The following is a 19,784-nucleotide window of genomic DNA, read 5'->3' as shown; positions in this document are numbered from 1 at the left end:
AGCTCATTTAACGGCCGCCTAATTGCTAGGCAATTACACGGGAAATTGACAATGGCAAAACAATTAGAAGGACACTGGGACTCTGGGCGTAATGGGGCGTGGCTGGGGCAGGCGCACACACATCCACACACCATCGGAATCAGCCTCAGACGAATAAGGATTTGGCCTTTCGCTGGGATGGGGAGTCAAGGCCAAAAAAGAAGGAAGACGTCCTGCGAAAATCAAATAAATTATGGCCGGCACAAAGCAACACCAACAACCAACAACAACAGCCATCGTCGAATGTGGCGGAAAGCCCGAAAGGAGCGTTGAGACAAAGCATAGGAAACCCAAATCAAATTGAGATTTATGAGCCCACTGATGTGTGTCTAGGTCAGCCGTAGTCCTTGTCGCCCTTTCGCGTTGTTTGCCTCGCAGCAGTCACTATTAGGCCGGACGGACATCTGGCTTCAATTTTTCATGTTGTGCCTCCTTCCATTGCCATTTGGCACGCTGGTCAGGCTTCACACCTGACGACGGCAAGGACAATGCGAAAGGAAAAACACCGAAAGCCCGGCCACGGAAGGGAAGGATGTATACAGAAAGGAAAGTTTTCATTGTCGAACCGGGCCAGGCAAAAAAAAAAATTCGTATAATATCAGCACATATAATTTATTATATCGATTTGGTCAGTGACAAAACAAGAAAAATTGCAGGAAATAGGTCTCAAATGTTGTCGGCATACCCTATCTCCTCTTCTCTCTTCAAAACTATTCATTGGAATGGAAATTAGATAAGAAGGAAGCGAATTGTGGACTTAATATATACATTTTATTTAATATTTTGTATCATACATACATATTTATAATAATGCGGATTTTTTCTTTTAGTTTTAGGCATATCATATAACTAAGAGTTCTAGAATTGACGAGGCCCAGGACTATCTGGTAAAGTTTTTCCAATTCAAAAGACGGACATCTGAGTTGAAAAAGAAAATGAAGCCTATAGCAGTTTTTAGAAGTTTTGACAGTTTTTTTAACAGCAATAATCGAAAATTAACAGCAAAGTTAAGAGGCACTATTTTTATTCATATACATTTAAGGAGTGACAGTGACAAAATTATTTATAAATAAGCATTGTTAGAAGCTATTTAGCTACTGGAAGATCGGGCAAGAATCCATTTTACAATTTTATTAATTTAATGAATGATTCTCTGGGAATATTATTTACTGACCGAAAACATATGTGTATGAATTATAGGCGAGCTGATGGACCCCACGCCCCAATGTGGTGTACGCAATCAGCAATACAGGAAGTGAATAAGCGATCAAATAGCTGACCACATTTCCCAATTTTCCTCATTACGCTTCTGGACACGAATGTCGGAGCAAATTTTGATGGTATATTTACCTATTTGCGTGCATCAATTATTTATATAACTCCGCTTGGGGCGATGCCGCGTCGTTGAACCATTTCCCACACCAACACCAACACCAACACCAACACCAACAGCAGCTGCGTCGGTTTCGATTTGTGTCATAAATTGGCAGCTGTGGGCGCCCGGGGACGGGTGGCAATAAAAATAAGCGGCCATAAAATTCAATTATGGCCACAACAAGTGCAGACATCGAGGAAACACGAGCACAAGCACAAACCCCAAACAGCAGCAGCAACAAGCCGCAGTGAAGAGCCGACAATGTGAGCTTCCAGGCAATCATGCAATCAATTGTGCATGCATCCATGTGTCGCAGCATCGCAATCGGAACTGGCACCTACACACACACACATGGAGACGTTTATAGATCGGAGTGAGAAGGGGAAAAGGATTCAGGAGAAGTCAAATGAGTGTCCTGGTTTCCCCTAAAGTATCCCGAATAAATAATATAGAAACCCATTTGAAAACGCTCGAAATAGTTACAATTTGGTTATTTATCATGAACTGCAATCAGGACATTCTAGTCGTGCTTCAACTTGAATTACTATATACGTATACATCACCAAATTGTGTGTCAAATAGTTTTCTTTTCAGAGATGTAAATTTTGATACCGAAAAAGTATTGGAAACGGAGTGTCCTCTGGCAGAATGCAGAATACCCTTCTCTACTTCGATAACCATTCAGTTAAACAGCTTCAGTCCAGTTGAAATTTTAGAGTTATTAACCATCATGGATCATCTTCTTACACTTTTCAGATATTTAAGCTTCGTTAAAAATATTAACATATACCTTTAAATCTAATCTGTAATATCAATTGTTGCTATAGCTACATCGATGGTCTTACTGATGCTGATTTTGTAAAGTAGAAAAAATTTAAATATCTTCAAGGACTCAATCGGTATACGTTTTCTTCCTGTGCACACATGTACATATCCTTTAAAATTCACAACAATGCAGGTGAAGAGTACTTACCATGCACTTACCATGCATTTCCATATGGGAACTTTTGGAGTCATAAATTTTTGGACTGAAGCGAATCGATGTGCAAAAACGCATCATGTGTGTTTAGTGCCCCATGAAGAATTTATTTTATGAACACTTGCCACAGTGCTGCTGCAAATTTCTTTGTACTTTGACAAATATAAGAGTTCAGATGTGTCCTTTATGAGCAAAGGACAAATCGAGTAAAAAGAAATTGCAGTATAGAAATTTAAGCCGAAACGTAAAATACTTAATTCCGCCAGACTTTAAAACATAAATAAATGTATTTATTTATACCAAACTTCTAAATAGATCCATCATTCTCAAACGGAGAATTATGATAAACAATGAATGACATACGAAAAATGTATGAAAACCTCACTTGTTAAAGTAAAGAATACAATTAATTAACAAAGATTTAGTGATTTAAACCTGCAATTTAGTTTAAGTGGCTTCAGAATCCATTAAAATAGATCTAAATAAATGTTATCCAAAATTGTGACTTGCAAGAACACCTTGACTGAGCCTAATATCCAATGTCGCTTTAAAGACCTCTAAACGCAAAGTTTTGCCATTCCCATCTAAATTCCGCTCTCCGAAACAGCACTCTGCCGACAAGTTTAAAATTAAATCAAACATTCATTGGCAAATATAATTGTCCAACTGTGTTTGGTCTGACTTGGCCTTTTAATTAAGTTGCCAGCTCCGCAAATAGCTGGCAGTTGGAATTCGGCACTCGACAACGGCATTCGCATGCATGTTGTAAAGCGCCCTCGGAGTGATTTCCCCACTGGTCCCTTTGGCGCTCCTCGGTGGTCACGGGCCTGGCAGAGATACACACATATGTATAAATGAGTGGCAATAAAACCAACGTCAGGAACGGGAACGGGAAAAGTACAAACGATAATAATAGCCGATATATATATGATAAATATATGTACATATCTATGGCCGTGGTTAACAGTAAGGACCACTGGAAAAACAACAATGGCAGCAAACATTGATAAGTGCAATTTGAAATATTTGCACAGCGTTTAGAGGCAAACATTGTAAATTGCATTTGGATAAGCTGGTAGCCGGATATAAATCAATATACACGTAAATCTGAACGAGACTTGTTTTTAATTTTTTAATATTAAAGTAACTTGAAAGAGCCTAAAAAACGTGAGGCGAATGAATTCAAAATGGAACTCTTTGAAAATCATCATAGAAATATACTTTTGATTAGATAGAGACATAATTAAGTGTATTGCAATCTTTATTAGTATTATGTTTATTACACATTATATGTTTTACCTAAAGTTTAAAAACAATCGTACAGATATTTTAGGAATTGGCTTTTAATCCTGAAATTTATATGCAATTGAATGATTATCCAAGCCAACTAAATTCTAGATTATTTACTTCTTAATAATATTTAATAATGTGACACCTTTATTTGTATTTATATATTGTGGTTTGGGTTGTTAGCTTTTATATGAAAAAGACACAATTCCATTTAGTTATTTTACATTATTACACAAATTATTTGTAATAACAAACAATATTTTTGAAGAACAAACAAAATGTTAGATCGGTATCAAAATGCTCTAGCCATTCAGTACCAAAAATATTATATTTTTAACTTCTTCGATTTTTGTTGTGGTAAAACCATGGTGGCTTCTAAAGGATCAATTTAATGGACAAGGTTCGTTTGCTAACTGAATAAAGTTCACCCTCTTGCAGCATATAATAGAGTTTATTGATTCCAAGATCCTTTTTTCCTATTTCCGTATATATTTTGAAATGTTTCTCAATAGATTCCTTTGCATTTTCGAAAAATAGTTCCCGTTTTCATGTGCTTCCGCTATGAATTCTCGTAGCATAGTCACAGGCGCTACAACGAGTCCTCAGTCATTATTATTCTCTAGGAAATTAATGATTGCATATAGCTGGTCGTTTCTACAATAGATTTGTTTTAATAAAACTTCCAAAGTTATACCTTTTGGTTGTAACATATATATCATTTGACAATCACCCAATTGTCAGGTCATTTTTAATTCAACGCTAAATAATCTCTCAGTTGTTGACCAATCTAAAGAGCGGATGGCTTATAAAATATCACCAGAATATAAGGAAACAATTGAACTATTAACGTTTACACTTTGCCAGTGGATTCGCACACTAACGCTAATTAGTTTTTCTTTTATGGTTTTAAGTGGGCTTAGCACCAGGACATCTTATGGGTTATTGGCTAACGGCAACACTTTATGGCATTTTAATGAGCCAAAATGTGCGGGCCATAAATCAAAGCCCCCAGGAGGAGGAGGGAGCAGCGGTATCCCGTTCCCGAAAACACACATGCAGACCTAGTATCGCATTATTGGGAAAGCTTATCGGAAACTCACATCGGTGGCATCAATGGCGGCGGCGGAGCTGTCTCTCGCGTAATGCCATTAAATCCTATCAATTTTCCTCGCCCAGCAAGAAATTTAAATATTTATGCTGTGGCTTAGGCCACACAACAATAACACAGCAAAGGAAAGGTTCAAAAATTTCCAATAAAAAATGGAGGGCCAGAGCCTGGGACTAGCAGGAGGTTGCCTAAGCAAATTGAACCCAAGAGCGTCCAGGCACTTAATTGAACCTATCAATATGCTAATATATGTACGTTTGTACATATATGTGCCTCATAAAATACCCTTGTGTTTATTTGGCAGATCCCTCTTCCTTCCCCATATGCTCTTGTCAAGACGGTCAACAATAAGGATATCGAGAAGTCCTTTTTGCACTCCTCGTTACCTCGCTTTTATCTATCGAATTAAATTTCATTTTGAAACAACTCCGCCGCAACTACAGAATCTGTATGGCTTCCCAATGATTACGTTTTTAGTTCATTAAAGTTAATTTAAAATAAAGTCCAAGGAGAAGATAAATAAACTTTTCTGAAATCACCGGCTAATAAAATTAACTTAAGTCCATGAACATTCCCATAATCAAATTATAATATTTATACTCTTGTTAAAGACGCTTTTATACCTATAATCATCCAATTAAATTTGTGTTAATTTGGTTATGCAACTACTCAGTTTTCATGGAAACAGAGAACAATGATTTACATTTAATTTCAACATTTGTGTGCAGCTTACTTGGGGCGACGTAATCTTCTTAAGGATATTAAAATTTGATGGCAGAGCAAAAAGTGCGATGAAATAATCGATTGTTTAAAATTAATCTCTTGATAACAATAACTTTATGTTTTTATGCTTTCCTTCATTCATTCGTTCAATTTCATTTTTCATTTATTTATTTTCGTTTATATAAAATCTATATGATGAAATTTATAAATAAACTAGCTGACCCGGCAGACTTCGTACTGCCTCATCCTGAAATACTGGCTATTTATAAGGTTTAAATTTGATATTCACAGACACACACTGTTAAAATACAGTCTGTTAATTAATTTAAAGCTTTCTCATAAACTATATTTTTTGTTTTGTTTTGTGGTGCGTAAATAAACAAAGAAGACGGTTTTCCGACGCGCGAACACGCGACGTATAATTGTCCATGCGCGAAACAGGGAAACTCCACGTTGATTCCACAAACTTCTAACGACTGTCCTTGCGATTTATTTATGGTCATCGCAAAGGCCAGACGCACTGGAAATTGTAACCGTTTAAAATCGAATGGTAAGTCCGTTGGAATCATCGGTATCCGCGGGATCAAGACATCCTCTCCTTTGTATTTTCCTTTTATGATTGTCGCCTCAATGACGTTATTCATCAGTCTTTTCACAGCCCGTCCCTGCTTCGCACGGGAATTAAACATTACATTTAGATTAGTCAATTTTAACACATTCATAATAATAATAATAATATGACACATATTCATTCTTTTTTTTTCAATTATTGAGTTTATTACATTTATTTAGTTAGTGCTTCTCTGTAAACAATATTTGATGTTTTATTTTGTGGCAGCAAAATAAATTGATTTTCAGGGGCTCCGACTCGCGATAGACCAACATACAGTTGACCATGAGTAAAACATTTATTTCGCAGATCGATCCCTACTAATTTGAAGGTTTGGCCTTGGGACTTGTTAATTGTTAATGCGAAAGATGTTTTTACCGGAAATTGAAGCCGTTTAAATGGGATTGGCAGATCAGTTGGGATCATCGGTATCCTCGGTATATGAGCTAGTTGACCACTTGCTGGGCCAGTGATAATAGTTGCTACAATTAATCTGTCCTTTAACTCCTTAATAAGCAGCCTCCTCCCATTACACATGCTTGGAGGGTTTAAATTTCTTAAAAGCATGATTGGGATTCCGATTTTTAACGTCAATTCATGGGGTGGCAGTCCAGAAGGGTTCAACGAATTTAAAAATTCCTGTGGATAATGGACTGCATCTTCAATATTCGTTACAGTGTCGATCGATTTGTATGTTTTTGTTTGGCCGGGGACTTTTTGAACAATCAGATTATTTATTTCATTGACAGTATCATTCTTAGGTGATACTAAAGCCCGAGAACACAGCCAATGGACGTCTCTTTCGTGCAAATTCTCGATATCAGGGTATACAGAATCTATTAAATTTTCCAAATTATGGAGTATTTGGCCTAGAGACTCATCCAGAAGAATGTCACAATGACCGCTTAAATTTGGAGTTGGAAAAATTCCTTCCCAAAGTTTTAGCAGTTGCTGTGGGAAATCGCTATCAGTGATTCCATGAAGATGAGCTCTCATATTTGTCCTTAATCCCAATGTCCCACATAATCAATGATGCCTCTTGTAGTAATTTACCAATAGGTCCATTTTTGCGTATTAAACATGTAGATTGTTGTTCAAGATTGACGAATAGTGGAAGTTTAAAAGTAGAATGAGCAGTTTTGCCATCCTTCAAAAGAGTTGCAGCATTCATCACAGCATCCCGCAAATGGATATATTCCTCGGACCGCAATTTCGTCTGATTCAATCTAAGAGGCAGACCTGATGCATCCGGCCAATAACGACATTCGATTCGAGCTGTAATCAATAGTTGGATTATATCTGATCTTCTGCAAGCTGTAAACGCGCTTCAGCTACCCTTGCCCTGTCGCGTTCATTATTTTGAGAGTGAATCAAATTGCTGCAGAACGCGACTGTCTAACTCTTAATCGTTTTCTCTCAAGCCTATCTGCTCGTCTTTCTGCTGATTCTTTCTTGTGCATCTGCATTGCTCTCAGCCGCTCAGTCTCTCGGATGGAGGCCCGTTCTTCGTCAGTTATATTCGTAATCTTACGTCTTTTTGCTTCTGTATTACGCTTACGACGACCCAAACTCTACTTCTTGGGTGGCAGGACTTCGTTTCTTACTGAACCTGAACAAAAAAATAAAATTTTTATCTCCAATTCCTTATTTCAATATGTTTTGAATGTTTGACAGGAAATGCTTTGGCTGCCTGTAGAGGGCGGTAGATGTAAGGTAGTTTTATTTAGAAAACGTTTGTATGGGAAATAGAAAAATACTGTTTTGAGGATTTTCCCGGCAATTAATCGAATTTTTCTCGCCTTTTAAACCTTCCCTAGACCTCCACGAATAATTCAAGACCAAGATAAGATAAATTTCTTCTTTCAATATGTTTTGAATGTTTGACAGGAAATGCTTTGATTCAGCTGTCTGCCTGTACATTTTATTTAGAAAACGTTTGTATGGGAAATAGAAAAATACTGTTTTGAGGATTTTCCCGGCAATTAATCGAATTTTTCTCACCTTTTAAACCTTCCCTAGACCTCCACGAATAATTCAAGACCAAGATAAGATAAATCCGTTCAGCCATTCTCGAGTTTTAGCGAGACTAACGAACAGCTGTATATTTTTATATATATAGAAGAAGAAGATATTCAACCGACTATATTCATAGTTCATAGTTCATTCAAGTTGTAGGCATTTGAAGTGTGTGTTTTACCAACTAATATGTTTTAAAACTCTGATTTTATTCAGAAAGCAATTTTTTACTGGAAGTTTTTAAATTGACATAGGAATTCTTTCGTTTTTGTTCGTCTTTTTTTTATAGAGGATTATAAATTATATATAGATTATAAAGGGGCCAGGGTGTCACAACTTCTTCAAGTCCTTATCTTAATTTTAAGGCTATTAGATTGTAATTGAGCAATGAGAAAAGCATCTTACTTAAATTCAAAGAAATAAATTGATTAGAATGTATTCAAGTCAACAAAAGCAATCTGCTTTAACATGTTATCTTCTTTTAATGATAGTCAATGACTAAATTAAATGTATGATTTTATCAATTTATTCCTACTTGAGTCCAATCTCGAGAGATCCAAGTAATTTGAATAAATATTCAAAGCCAAAGGGATTATCGAGGACTTTGCATGGCTCACTTATAACTTTATGAAAATGTATATAAAAGCATATTAAAGTACTTTTGGGAATACCGAAATAATTTCGCTGTAAAACCTTAATTCACTGCTGTCACATATATTGCATATCATTGGGATTTCTGGCCAACACGCTTCACCTGCAAGGCATCGCATTCCGCGCCAGCTTCGTTTTTTACGTTCATAAATTTTGCAGTGTCTGCGGCATGTCAGGGGCTTTTCCCGGCGCTTTTCCCGCGCCTTTCCGCCCCTCCCCCAGCTGCCATTCGCCGAGGAGTGCGTGATGGTGACGGCAGCCAGCCGAAAACGAGAAAAATCTGTCAACGGCACTTTTCACTTTAACTTTCGCCCTCCCCTCTCTTGGCTGCCATGCCACCACTCACGGCAGCATGTTGTGCTGTTTTATGCCACTAAATATGCCAAAGCGCGCGTAAATTGATTTAAACACGGCGACAAGGACGAGGCGGTATCTCCGAGGATGCTTATGTGGGTACGGGTACATGGGAGCACGGCCATGCAGGATACGGGTGGTGAGCACTTTGAGTTCCCCATTACAGTGACTTGGAGGGGGATGGAGGATGAAATGGGCAGGATCCTCTATTTAGTTGGAGCCCGCCCCTCGACCGTCTTGCTAATCATTGCCTTTGCTCCTTGTCCCCTCGTCTGTCGTGCTGCTTTACTGCTTAGACATTTGCATGAAGGATATAAACGGATTCCTTAACGAAAGCAACGGCATTTCGGCATACTTTCCATTATTATTTTATCATAAAGTATACTTTGGTAAGAACGCGGAATCCCTGTGAGAATTGCTCTGTTTTCCTGGAGCATACATAGAAATATGCCATAATTTATTGTTAAAGCTACTTTCAAGGTAATTTCTTTACTTGAAATAAGGAACTATATGAACTAAGTCGGTTTTAAGCTAAATATCGATGGTATATATATCGATAATTTGAAGTTTTATCCAAAACTGAAGACAATATCTTTTGGCTGGTTATTCTAACATATATTGCCAAGTTATAGGTACTAAAAGTAGCAATTTTGTTAAAAAAGAAATACTTTCTGTAAATAACAAAACATATTCACATAAAAAACTGAATTCACTAGTAGATATAGAAATTGACATTTTAGTATAATATTTGTAGACCAACATTTTCATTTTTTTGGTACAGATGACCACCGAAACATGTAAGCAACATTTCAGGTAATATTTTTATTTGGCTTCGAGGGCAAATAGAGACGTAAACCCTTTCGTCTTGACGTGTGAATCGAACATTGACATATATTCGGGGTAAACAACAATATTGTCTCTCTTGGCACCTACCTCAATCGTCCATAAACACTCGTACATACATATAAATAAATGCGGCTGAGGTGGCTATTTCAGTTGCCGGTTGCCGGTTGCCATATCCCATCGTCATGTGTGCCCGTAACTGGCCTTAATCAACAACAGGCCAACGTCAAACCATATTTTAATCAGCCTGGCCCTGCTGGCCATAAATCTCAAACAAATATAATAGGGGACGAAAAAACCTTTCTAGACTATGAACAACAAATGAACAACAAATGTCTGGGTCCTTAAATAAGAGTACTGAATAATAGTTCCCAAAGTATTGTTTCTCTAAATTGGTTTACTTTAAAAGAAACATACTGAGCATAATTATCTACAATTTATCAACAGTAGTAACTTATTATGGGGTATTTTTTTTACCCATGGATACGGTGTACTTCGGTTACGATGGAAGAGCAGGATCCTACGTCACCCTTGGCCCCATCAAGTGATTACGCCGCGGAGAAGGCGTCTTGGACATTTGATTATTATTATTAACACGTGACTGAAATGGGGCCAATTCAAGCGAAAATTTAATTAAAAATTTCACCCTTAATAAGTAGTGGAAGGAACAAGAAGAGAGAAAAGGCTGAATGCAAGGGGAGAACAAGAAAAAATAAACGTGACGTGGAAGAGCTGATGGCCTACGATTTTCCTGCCCACCACACGGACATTGTCCGGATGACATTGCCCGTTTTGGTTACGCCTGTAAATTGTTCGATGGTCGTTTGCCCGCTTTTTCCGTGGCAGCCACGTTTTATGAGCTTTTTTTAATTGTCAGCCACGCACTCCGAAGGCCTCGTCTCCGTTCACGTCTTTGTTCTCGTCCGCGTCCTTATCGCCGGGTAATGGATAATCCCGGATCCAGAATGAGAGCTCATTGGCCACCGCTTGAGGAATGATGCTGCAGTTCCATTGATGGCCTTCGCCGGACCATTAATTGTTTAATTTATTGAGCCACAAGCGAGTTTTATGAAGCTCAAGTCATATAATTTAATCAACTGGCCGGTAGTTTTTCCCAGGATATTCATGTATGTATATGTAACATATAGATATATGTAGACAGCTGATTGGTGATCGGTGTTCTTAAAAAATCGATCTCAGACGCTCTCCAAGCGCTTTATTATTATTGTAATTCCGAAAATACAACCGAAATTAGAACAAAACTTTTAACTCAATTACAAAGTCATTGAAACACGAATTGCAGGCAAGCGCAAGGAAAGCGAAATGGAAAGAAAATAGGGAGGTGGACGAGGGGCTGCAGCAGGAAAGTAGAAAGTGGAAAAGTGCGGGAAAAACCCAGAAATGCATTTGCGGACCCCGACACGCCTCCACCGCCATGCCCCTCGCCACCCTGCGGTTTTTCAACGAGTTTCGGCACATAAAAGGAAGAAATTGCTTTGCCTGTCGCTGGAGAAAGTGAATTTCCTGCATTTCCACCATTCCGTCTTCACTGGCCGCTCTTTCCACCACTATTATTGTTATTTTGGGGCTTTCGGTGTTTGCAGCTTTTTAATGGTCCCAAAACTATATTGCGAGTCGTTGCTTTTCGCGACTCTCCCTGTTGACATGGCACGGCATTTGGCGCTTAAGGATGCAATCTGACTTGTTGGCGTGGCTTCCCCTTATTATTGAGCCTCGCCAGGGTCTTTCGCCTTCCACTTGTCCACACACCACATCCAGTCGCAGCAAGCCAAATGCAATACCAAATAATTGCGCCACAATTGCCAAAAAATAAACTTATGTTTGAATTCGTCGAATGGTGCAATGGCACTTTTTATACCAAGCCAAAAAATAAATCTATACAATCTTCTTCCTAAAAATTGCTACAATAGAACGACTTATTCTGGATTTATCCAAAAATACATATCTTTTCTAGACAAATAGATGCATTGGATATATAATATTGTTCTAACATTGTGAATATCATTATCAGTAGCTGATTTATACCCATCTTTAATATATAGCTTTGACCCCGTAGGGAATTGGAAATTTATTGATGATGTGGATATACAAATATTATAACATTAGTTTCTTTATAGAGTAAGTATTTTGGAGCTTATTAAAATAATAGGTGTGATAATAATACTTATTTAGGAAGTTTTGTAGATAATGTAAACGTTTAAAATGTTGCAGTTTCAAAGCATTGTGCATAGTCAGGACAATATAGATATGTATATTTAATTAGAAAATTAAGAAGTATAAGTATGTTGTAGTGTGAAAATCAAAATGCCAAAGAACAAACAATTCAAACTTGCATTATTAATACTTTGATCACCAAAGAAATGGATTAAACATTAAAACTTTGAACATTTACGTCAGGGTCTAGCCATAAACTCACTTTCGTCAATTTGCATGCCTTGGAATGGGAGAATAAGAAATGACCAGTCACTTTCCTACATATAGAATTGAAATATTCAATTAAAAATTAATGTCTCACACAAAGAATCGCACTTAGTTTCGCCGACAGTTCGTATCCGGGGATAGTTAAGTTAAATAACTCAATATAGCGTATACGCCTCGTTAGACACTGAAACACTTTAATGTTTGGGTTAATTCTTTTTTAAGGGTTTTGAAACACTTTCCCCAAACGTTGCTCTTATTGTTCGAAATCACTTGTCACTTGTTGGGCGCGCTCCGTTCCGCTGTGGAATCACCGTAATACCGCGGTCGTGCGGCGCCGTACAGGAACTGAACTGTGCCGCTGTGTTGGCCAAACTGTTGCGATTGTGGCCACAAGCACGACACGGAACCGGAGGCCCGAGGAGCAGCCGAGGACCACCGACGACGCTGAGTATTTCCAGTTGCAGCGGCGCCGCCACTTCCAGTGAGCAGGTGGCAGTGGGCGTAGGGTGGAATGGGCGGCCCTGTCCTTATCAATAGCACCAGCTGCTGTGATACGGTTCCAACAGCTGATGCCACGAGGAGCCAGTCCCACCTGCAACTCCATGTGCCAGCTGGACTGAGTCCTTAGTCTTGGGATTTGTTTCCTAAATTTAGACATTCATCAAGAAGAATATTTTAATGCCCCAGTATCATTTTAAGAAATCAAGTTGTATAACACAGTATATATATTTAATCAAATATTTCATTATTTAAATATACATAGTTAATAATGTTTACTAAACTTAATATGAGAAATTATATATTTTATATTATATTCTATATAGGGATACTTTTACACCCAAAACACAACCGAATGAGAAACACAAGCAAAACTGCTGTCATTCCAGCACAACTTCCCCTCCGGCTTATCTCTGCACATGCGCCTATTTCCCCAGCTGGAAGCCGGGAAAACTATCTGTTGCTCCTGGCCGAGGGTTGTGGACCAGGATGGATCACCCATTGCCCACTGGTGCTGGAACTGGTGGTGGTCCTGGGCCGGCGGGTAAGCAATTTGCATGCAGCCTTTCTGGCCCAGGTTCGTGTGCATCTTACATGCGAAATCACTCTGGATGGACGGATACCTGATGGTCGAGGCCTCTGTCCAACGGCCGTGGTCGCCATCAAAGGCGATTTCTGGTCCTGCTGAGCTTGCATTTTCGATGGCGGATGGCCGCATCGAGTGGTTTTTATGGACGCCCCATCACCACTTTGCCGGCCTTTTCGTGGGACCAAATTGAAGGTGTGTGTTTGTGTTTCGTGTCATCAATTGACACCCAGCCAGGGTGTGCAGCCAGGCCTTCTAATGCTCCGCTTATAGAGGACATGGAACAGGAAACAGAAGTGCTGCCATGCATAACCACTCGAATGCATCGATGCATTTCCGCCGCGCAATCAACTTACAAATATTTGGTTTCTCATCTCAACGCGAATGCAACGAAAACTCGAATCGGGTCACGTCCAAATTCTGTTGAATTTTATTTGCAGCTTTATTCTATTTCAATTTTTGAATCTCCCAGATTATCTATTTGCATATCATTTGCATTGGAATTTAGGCTGACGCTACTTCTCCTTTCGCATGAATCTCAATTGTTAGATAATAATAATTGAATGAAATATTTGTGGGACCATGCATTATATCATGCTATTTTCCTGATGTAAAATGCTTAAATATAACCAAATGATGTGAGATACTTGAGATCGCATATAGCAGTCAATACACAGTATTGTTGACAACCTAAAATAAATGTGTAAGTTATTATCATTATTATTTGGGAACAGGTGCATTTATTTCCTACAGCTTTTCGGTATTTCAGCCATTTATAAATTCAATAAAAACATTCTCAGTAATTTTCGATTTAAGTGCTCAGCTCTTGACTACTCTAGTATATAGATATCATTTAGTATAGCCAGCGATTTTAGGTGTCAAATTTAAAAAAAAATCAATTATTCCCAATTTATTTCCAATACTCAACTAATTGGGTTTTTAAATTTTATATAAATTGCACGGCTTTTTCTTTCCCATAAAATGTTTTTGCAGCGATTAAAAAAATTACGCTCAGCGGGTAAATATATGTGAATGATTTCCTAATTCATCTCTTCCATTTGGTCAACGAAAAACTGATTTAATGCTTATTTATCTGGATCTGAAATAAAATAAATGTGCGGAAGTGTGCGTTCGTCGGATCGAAGTGGTATCAATAGACTTGCGTTTGAATTTTAATGTAGATTTAAGCTACTTTCTGACTCTTTATTGTTGTTAACAATGTTTTAACTTCGGATAATCACTTTTACGCAGATAGTGAAATGGTTCAGGTGGAGGAAGGAGTTCTTGTATTTTGTTTTTCTCGAAAGCAAAAAAATCTAAATTGATACTAAACGAGCGTCCAGGTTAAAGATGCAATTAGGTTAATTTACCTGTGAATGATTTACTTTCTATAATCAATGTACATCCCTATAATAGTATTAGTATTATATTAATACAATATTTTTAGTTCTCAATTTAAAAAAGAGTAAAAAGAGCATTGTGGGTGAAATTAAAAGGAACATGTTGCACAACACCAACATAAAAGTGAATGTTGCTGGGTGCATGTTGAGCAACTGATAATCCCTATGTTTATTATAAAATTTTACTTGTTTTTATTGATGATGATGCTTGTTGCTCATCTGCCTAAATGCGTTCTACCATTTATTTGTATCCTAAAATAATTAGAGTTAAGCGGTATTTTGAAGGTTTGCAACACCATCATTTAAAGGACTAAGATGTTTAACTAAACTGACCCACATTAACGAGCTGATTTAGTTTAAGCTCTTGTATACAATTATGACATTGCCCCACCAGGACCTTCACTTTTCTAAGCTCTTGAAAATAATTGACATTGTCATTATGTCAACGGCACAAACACACATGAATACATTTAAATTCCCTCCCTTGGGCGGGATTGTTTATTTGGGAGAGTGGGTACGCAGTCACTGCCCTAGGCTAACCACAAATGAGGAGCGTCTTTGGGTCAGCCAAAGTGAAATCAAACCCTTTTCAATGCAAAACGAGAACTAATTTAAATAATTTACTGGCGCCGAGCCGGGCAGCAGCAACATCAAGGGCAAAAAGCAGCATTAATTAAAACGAATGCCGCAGCAAAAAAGCCACAAATAAAGCGGACTGGGCGTGTCGAGGAGCCTGACGCTAATCAGACGAAGAAGTTCCCTGGGTCCATGTCCTCCTAATCAACATTACCTCCTGACCAAAGACCCACTGCTCTTCTAATGTAAAACTAATTTGATGCACTGAACTTATGAGTTATCAAACAAGCTCCTGCGAGAGAAACGAGAAGTATTTTTCGGGTATATCATTCTCAAAAGTTGCCGGATAATTTCGCCCAGTCTACACACACTGCCCGAGATGCAACCGCAGCTGGCAGACCGAAACACTGGGTTGGAGGTTCGAGGATATTCGCATGAGGACATACCGGGGACAGTGCTTTAATCAACCGCAAATGCAATGTGTACTGTGTACTGCAGCTGTTAATTAGCTTTTGTGTGTGAGCATGGAGCATGGAAAATGTCACACGTAGTCAGATTATGCAGACGGTTCGGCAAATGTGGCTGAAGCTAAACCAAAATATAAAATTATTATGCAGCTGAATCTATTAGCCCACTTTCGACAGATGCCATTAGGATAATTGCATATCTAATTATCAGTAATCAACTAATTATACATGTTTAACTGACACAAGAAATTACATCTTTCAGTGGTTTTTAATGATTCTGAAGATTCATTCTCAGTTGGAGCCACCAATTTTGGTAGAAACTTTAAGATTGAAACTTAATAAGATAGTAATCATTGCAAACAAAAGCCATTATCTTTGCATCTCTTAAATATTTTCCCATTCCAAAGTATTCAAGAATTGTTGATATTATTAGAATCTTTTTATGCGCATTGCCACCCATAATTAATGTCAAGCATAGCAATTTAAGGAGAATATAAATATGTTTAACCGATTCTTCTAGGCCAGAATTTAAATGAAATAAATAAATGAAAATATATACATATACCTTATTCAGATGTCTATGTACACGGCTGACCCACAGCAAAATTAAATTTTGACATGGGTCTATTTATTTGGCAGTCACATGAGAGTCTCTCGGCAGCTGCCAACGGGAAAAGAGAACAAAAAAAACACAGAACTTTTGTGACTCTTGTCCCTAATGCAGATGCATGTGGGCCAAAACGAGTCGAGTTCTTAGCCACCTCCAAAATGGATTTGTTGACAACATCCCCGAAAAAAACACACGCACAGAACCTTTTAAATATGCATGAGCACCTTTTGCCGTTTGTCCTGGCGAATACTTGATAACAGAAATCTCGTTTCAACGCCACAAAAAACAATAGCAGGAGCAAGGTGAATAGCGTTGGTGTCTATATTATGGTGTCCAGTATATAATATTTTACATATATAGCAGCGATTTTAACGAAAGTAAAACGGTTTAAAGGTGTTGAAGTCTAGAAATATGATTAATATTATTTTTCTTTTGTTTGTATTCTAACCTTTGAAGTCGAATATTTGCCATGTGCCACCGTCATCGACATCGACACATCAATCATCAGTGGGTGCGGTGTTCCAATTGCTCAAATGCCAATAAGCTCCATTTACCTGTTTTGGACGACATGTCATTCAACTAACTTGGTACACAGTACTACATATGTAGTAATCAAACAAAACGATGTGGTTTAACGTGGTGACATACAATCTTCAACGCCACACATTTCGTATACTATGTGACGATTAATACCATAATGAACAAATAATGTAAAATATTTTTAACAATTTTACTTGCATTTTCAACGTTTCTTTAGGTTGTTTTACCGCTAAACTGGTTGAAAAATAAAAAATGGTTTTAAAAAAGTTGTTTCACTCAAAATGTTTCATAAAATGTCAAGAAAGGAAGCTAAATTCAGTATGCCAAAGTTTGATCTTTGAGAATCGATCCATTTTGGCTAAATGGAAGAGAGATATATAAAAGGTTATATTTAAAGCATTCATACATATAATATAACAATTAGATTTTGATCAAATTCAATGATTTGAACTGAGAGACTATAGTCTGCGTTAGGAAGGGCAGAGGAACGGAAAGCTGGACGAGCAGCAGACTGGAGGCTAGATTGGCTAGATCGGCACGGCTGGTGTTGCTGAACAAAAATATATCATCATAACTCTTTAAAATGAATATACAAGAAACAAATATGCGACATACCTCCATGTATATATAATTTGCAAATTTGTAAATTTAAAATAAAAGATATTACTTAAGGCATTAACATTACTACACATATGTATATACTTTATAGGATAGGAAATGAATTCACTAAACATATGACTAGCATATAAAAACAACAAAGTCTTTTTAACCAACTAATTAATATTATTTACTTATGAATAAAGCTTTTTAAAAAATATTATACCAAATATAAACCCACTAAATCTGTCATTCTAATTAGCTGACAATAGCTGTATATATATTTGTAAATTTTCATACGTACATACATACCTGCAAACTTGAATCGTATGCAAGGAATGCGTGGTATCGCCGTCGGCATGCCTACCAGGCGCCTGTCACCGAATGTCGTCAAACAAATTTAAATTGAATGGGAGTAGGAGCAACTGGTGGCAAAAGCTGTCCTCCTTTAGAATGTCCTTCGCCCATCTAGTCTCGGGGCAGTTCAATAGAGGAACCACAGGTAAAGGTAACCCGCTGAGTGGCATGCATGAGCTGCAATAGGATTCCAGCTGCTGGCTGCTCCTGCCTGAACTAACAACATTGCCATTTCAAAATTCGTAACGTATAGACTTGTGAGAGAAACAGGTAGTCCTTTTGCAATTAAAGATTTCTAATCATTTCTATCTGTGATTAGGATGAGTCCTTAACAACAATGAATTCACTTTATTTAATTTCCTCGAAAAGTTTGCAGAGGAGAGAGTGAAATACTTATATTCGTAATTCCGAGTGTACTTCCGTCCAGGACTCGCCATCGGGAGTGGCGCGTGCGATGATCAAAGGCGTGACACACTCTTGTAATGAATGTCAGATGGTGTTGTGTTAATTTTAAATGCTGTTTCCGAGGCGCGAGGCGAGATGCAGGCCCACCTGCCGGGAAAGTTTCTTCTGTTGATTTAATTTTCTCTTTTCAGGATTTATGTTTGTGTTCCCGCTGTGTGTGTGTGTTTATTTTTAAGCTGTGAAAAAATTTTCGCACAAAGAAAACGTGCAAAATGTTGGCAAAGTTGCATGCGGTGTGCTGAGCCAGAGAGAGGTCCTGACAACATCCTAGTCGCGTTCTTGTTTGTTGTAGCTTATTTTTCTTCTATGCCTGGTTGCCATTTCGCTTTTGAAGTCTCCAATGACACACACCCACATCACGGCCAGCCGAACTTGCGTAATTCAAAGAAAATGGAAATTAAATCAACTTGAAATGCTGAGCAGCTTAGACAGGATGCCAGCACAAACCAGAATACAAGCATTTGTGCAAATGTACACATATGAGTATCCCCAATATGGGAGCAGGACAACAGTTCCTGTCCAGAGAAGAGAAGGTAATAGAACAGATTCTTTGAATTGTAGGAAGGTGAAAGAGCCTTACTGTCTCATCTTATCTGGACGAGCACAAAAAAGGGAAGCTATAGGGGACGTGTATTAAAATTATTTCTATTTCAACAACGAACTAATTCATTTAATTATTTCAGTAACATATACTTATTACATTAACAGTTTTACATTTACACTTAACGATACTTTCTATAGCAGCTGTAAGGTGTAGTCATCCGATTTTCACAAAACTAAAACCGAAATTCTAGAATAATATAAAACGGACATATATCTATCATATATTTTATGAAAATATGTGAAAAAATTAAAAAGTTATCATTTTTTATTGTTCTATGTCAGCTATACGATATAGAAGACCGATTGACATGACTATATCGAATCGACTGTTGATGCTGATCAAGAATATATACACTTTGCAAACTTCGGAAAAAATTATAAAACCCTGAAAGGGTATAATTTTATCAACACTTGCTAATATCTCTTCCTATTGTCTTATTAGTTTATTGTGGTTATAAATACCTTGAGGCAAAAATTTAAGCAAAAAACGAATATTTAATAAATAAGAACGAAAATCGAAGCCAGGACTAAAAGTCGCAAACAGAGGAAAAATCATACCTGCGAGTTTATTTGATTATACCTCGTCTTTCTATTTAAAGAAACTGTCGCTCCTAATTATACAGCGAAGTACAAGAAACTACACAAATTTCTGTTC

At 37.6% G+C, this 19,784-nt stretch overlaps 1 protein-coding gene across 1 annotated transcript in view; it reads right to left on the bottom strand.

The window, feature by feature from the left end:
* Positions 1 to 12,806, bottom strand: part of 5-HT2B (5-hydroxytryptamine receptor 2B) — a 58,539-nt gene extending 45,733 nt beyond the window's left edge. Inside the window, exon 1 of the mRNA XM_020957297.2 lies at positions 12,426 to 12,806. The gene's annotated coding sequence lies outside the window, so the exon portion shown is untranslated. The remainder of the gene's footprint in view (positions 1 to 12,425) is intronic.
* Positions 12,807 to 19,784: the final 6,978 nt, after the last annotated feature.

This window comes from Drosophila serrata, unplaced genomic scaffold (genome assembly GCF_035046125.1).
Source record: "Drosophila serrata isolate PLE 108 unplaced genomic scaffold, ASM3504612v1 contig_228, whole genome shotgun sequence".
Classification (NCBI taxonomy): domain Eukaryota; kingdom Metazoa; phylum Arthropoda; class Insecta; order Diptera; family Drosophilidae; genus Drosophila; species Drosophila serrata.
This window is presented reverse-complemented; position numbering and strand designations above follow the sequence as displayed.